The 4,545-nt window shown below is 48.2% G+C and overlaps 1 protein-coding gene across 2 annotated transcripts in view; it reads left to right on the forward strand.

Annotated features, from left to right (window-relative positions):
• The window catches only part of PTPN3 (protein tyrosine phosphatase non-receptor type 3), a 121,609-nt gene that overhangs the window by 7,878 nt on the left and 109,186 nt on the right, over positions 1–4,545 (forward strand). The window lies entirely within an intron of this gene.

Consider the following 4,545-nt stretch of genomic DNA (forward strand, 5'->3'; position numbering starts at 1 on the left):
CTCCCGGGTTCAGGCCATTCTCCTGCCTTAGCCTCCCGAGTAGCTGGGACTAAAGGCGCCCGCCACCACACCCGGCTCGTTTTTTATTTTTTTTAGTAGAGATGGGGTTTCACCATGTTAGCCAGGATGATCTCGATCTCCTGACCTCATGATCCGCCTGTCTCGGCCTCCCGAAGTGCTGGGATTACAGGCTTGAGCCACCGCGCCCGGCCTGGATGTTGTTATTTAGCTGCAGTCATACTGTATACAGGTTTGAATCCTGCTGTTTTTATAACAAAGCTTTCCCCCAAAAAGAGAGGCTTCCTGAGAAGATAGTGAGCTTGCTGCCCTTGCAGGTATATAAGCAGAAGCCAGATGGTGGTTTGGCAGGGATACTGGAGAGGCAAATGGAACGTCTGATGAGGCGTGAGACTCATCAGGTTGGGGGTCCCTGCTAATCTTGAGTAGCCTTCTCTAACTTCAGCTCTGACTTCACAGGCCTAGGACCCCAAGAATAGTGCAGCTAGAATTTATCATCCCAACCAGAACAATCTGAGAATGAAAAGGGGTGCTGTTAATAATTGCACCTGACTGATGGGCCTCAGCCGGGACTGCCCTAGGTAAATCCGGACGTGTGGTCACCCTATTTAAGAGTGACTTCGAGGTTGAGATCAGTGCAGGGTGGGCCAGCATAGAAAACCCTCTAGCACTAGGAATCTTCCAACTGGATAAAGACAAAACTAATCTCTGCGTGGCCTGCAGGCCTGATGTTTGTGGCTTTGCTCTCCACACCTCTGTGGTCCCACCTCCAGTGGGATGCCACTCCCTAGCTTTGTGCCTGCCACACCGGCCTTTTGTCAGCCCTCACCTCCCTACGATACCTTCCTGCCACTAGGACTGGCAGAGTCTGGGACCTCACTCGCATACCCAGGCTGGAGGGAGGAGCAGGGACAGAGTTTATGATAGATGGACAGGGAGATGAAGAAGCCAGCTGTGCTTCCTACTGACCAATTTCTAATAGAATTTAAGAACCAGGGTGTGTAAGCAAAGAAGGGCAGGAGGCAGGAGTCACCCTAGACTTTATCTTCTTTCCTCTAGTGCTCACACTTCCACCTCTTCTTCCTGCACCAACGCCCACATCCCTGTTCCAGCCCTAGTTCTGAGATCATGACTAAGTCACTGACCTTTGGCAAAGGCAAGGAAGCAGGTGGCATTGGGGACCCAGGCACAAGAGGATGGGCACTGGATGAACAGTAGGTGCAGACAGGGACTTGGATGCAGAGAAACCAGGCAGGAAACCAGCATCTAGGGATCCCAGTAACAAGGTCACTACAGGGCCATTTATCAGGAAGCCTAGATTTGTAATACCAAGTGCCCAGACTCTCGGTCAAGGAGTCAGGCTGTGGGATCCATAGAATCTGGTTCTTTAACTTATTTTCTGCCTAGAAGAAAATACAAACCTTACCTTCGTGGATTACAAATTATTATAGGATGAAAATGTGAAGATAATGGGGCTGTTTTCTGGGAAGCATCCCAGTCATGTGAACTTTAAGAACACTGCCCAGTGCAGTCATGTTTTTATTACTCTAGGCATCAGCAGCTTTAATGGAAAAGCCAGTTAGTAAAGGAATGTTCCAGTTCTTAGAATGCAAGATACTAGTACTGCTGAATGTTGGAAAGATTTTCTGGTTAACTGTGTTATTAGATTTTACTGCTTAAAAATGTACTTTCAGCCGGGTGCGGTGGCTCATGCCTGTAATCCTAGCACTTTGGGAGGCCGAGGCAGGTGGATCAGCTGAGGTCAGGAGTTCGAGACCAGACTGGCCAACATGGCAAAACCCCGCCTCTACTAAAAATACAAAAAATTAGTGCTGGTGGGCGCCTGTAGTCCCAGCTACTTGGGAGGCTGACAGGAGAATCACTTGAACCCGGGGTGTGGGGGCGGAGGTTGCAGTGAGCCAGATCATGCCACTTCACTCCAGCCTGGGTGAAAGAGCGAGACTCCATCTCTGAAAAAGAAAAAAAATAAGTACTTCCCTCCTCCCTCCGACCCCACACAGCTGCTTAAAAGCATTTAGTTTGGGGTCGCTTTTTACAGGAAGAGCATGTCACACAGTGTCAGAACTGGAAGGGACCTTAGAAAAGCCTTTTCCGCTCCCTCTTTTGTGGATGGAGAAACCGAGGCTCTGCACGGGATGTAACATACTCAAGGGCACATAGTCAATAGCAGAGCAGGAATGGTACCCATGTCTCAGAATTTCCAGCCCCCAGATCTTGGGTGTGTTTTCTACATCTCATCCAAGGAAGTTTATCAGATGGGCCATGTATTTTTAATTATTTTGTTAATACCTTTTGGCATTTCTCTGGCGATAGAAATAAGTTGTATTGGCATTGAAGCGGTTAGGCATTTCTTACTGAGTTTCTCTATGTAGAAGTTGCTAGGCTATCTTTCTTTTTGTTTTCATATAGAAAAGATGATATATACCTTCCATTGAATTTCCATATCATGTAGTGGTGTTTCTCAAACTATAGCACATCAGAATTACCTGGAAGGCTGGAAGGCTGGTTAAAAGAGGCTGTTAGGCCCCACCCCCAGAGCGTGTGATTCTCTTGGTCTGAATCAGAGCCTCTGGTGAGGCCGGAAGTTTTGCATTTCTAAAAAGCTCTCTGGTGATGCCACTCGTTTGGAAGCCAGGGACTGCCCTTTGAGGTCCGCTGCCCAGGGTTTCATGACACTTTTAGATAATATGCTCTGCGCTTTGTGGCCAAATGGGCCCTCCCTGCTCTTGCCACAATGGCCAGGGACTGCTCACTTGTTAAGACCAGAGGCAGGTTCTCATATCTCAGCCCATTTGGTCAGAGAGAAATTCCTCTCTGTTCCAGGGCTTCTGTGATGCTCCTCTTCCCTCCTACCTTCCAGCCCACCTTGGCTCTTCCTCTGCTGCCTGTTCCCTTTATCCTCTGCTCTTACTGTCCTGCAGGCCTTTTCAGGTGAACTCAGCTGGTTCTATCAGCAGGGGCTCAGAGGTCTGTGTCTCCAGCCTGATCATCTCTGGGTATATTAGTCCATTCTCACGCTGCTAATAAAGACATACCCGAGACTGCGTAATTTGTAAAGAAAAGGAGTTTAATTGACTCACAGTTCCGCAGGGCTGGGGAGGCCTTGGGAAACTTACAATCATGGCGGAAGGGGAAGCAAACACGACGACCTTCACACGGCGGCAGCAAGGAGAAGTGCAGAGGAAAAGGGGGAAAAGCCCCTTATAAAACCATCAGATCTGGTGAGAACTATCACAAGAACAACAGCATGGGGGTAACTGCCCGGGTCATTCAATTACCTCCCACCTGGTCCCTCCCATGACACGTGAGGATCATGGGAACTACAGCTTAGTGAGATTTGTGTGGGGACACAGCCAAACCATATCACTGGGCATTTCCAATCCTGTGTATATCACATCTGCACAACTCCTCGTGAGTGCCCCCAAGGCCCCTCCTCTGTGTTTCTGGAACAAAGCTCATCACCTTCTTTCTTAAAAATGCCCTCTCCACATAGTCTTCCTGCTTAGAAACCCAAGGTCACTCTTCACTTGTCCCCCACACCTCAGAAATCCCTTCTTCAGCCCACTCCTCTTTTCCACTCCACCCGAACTGAGTTCGCTCGCTTCTCCCATTTGCCTCTTTTGCTTACTGTCACAAATAGGCCTCTTGCGCCTGTACCTCCTTCACACAGCTACCAGAAAAACGTTCCCTTAAAAAGCACAGAAGATCACCTCATTCTGTGCGGGCTCCATCTGGCCTTGCTTTTCCCCGTCTTTTCTCCAACCCCGCAAAATGTACGCTGTAAGCCAGGGCTTCACAAGCTTTCGTGTTAAAATGCAAATACATACTCAGCAGGTCTGGGCTGGGCCCTATACTCTGCCTTTCCAGCACTCTCGCAAGTGGTGCCAGGATGGGGTCTGTAAGCCACCACATGTTGAGTGACTGGACTCTAGGGGAGATCTGTGTTTCACAGAGTCCTGCAGACCTGTCTTCACTCTGTTCATAGTGCAAGAATTTCTGAGTTTTGTGTTGTAATTGTAATGTTTTCTGTTGTATGTAAAATTAACCTTAAATGTTTTCAATCGTAAACTTAGATTTGCTGTTGCAGTGGTTAGTTGCTATTGAAAGAATTTTCGAAGACCAGGAAAGGCTTCAGTTTTCTTCAGTGTTACTAAATAGGTCCAGGTACATGGGTGTATGGGGGTCAGGGATAAGTCTTGAGAATGTTTTTCCTTTAAAGGGGAACACACTGCAAAGGGGTTCCCTCTCGTGAGCTGCTCCAGGACAGAGACTCTCCCTTACTCAGTCTTCTCAGGATGGGTGGTGGAAGGGGAAGGAAAAGAGTCTGGTTTCCATAGGAGGAAATGAGTGTGGAAACTGATGATTCCAGCAGGGAAGACTGGGCGGGGAAGGGGAGCTCTCCTGGGAAAGGTGCTGCCAGTCATAGAAGAGGGTGAGCATCTGGGGGCTGGATCTTATATGACTCTTTTTATTTTTATTTTTTAGTTTTTTTTTTTTTTTTTTTTT

The sequence above is a fragment of the Rhinopithecus bieti genome, unplaced genomic scaffold (genome assembly GCF_001698545.2).
Source record: "Rhinopithecus bieti isolate Rb0 unplaced genomic scaffold, ASM169854v2 scaffold_73599, whole genome shotgun sequence".
Taxonomy (NCBI): Eukaryota; Metazoa; Chordata; class Mammalia; order Primates; family Cercopithecidae; genus Rhinopithecus; species Rhinopithecus bieti.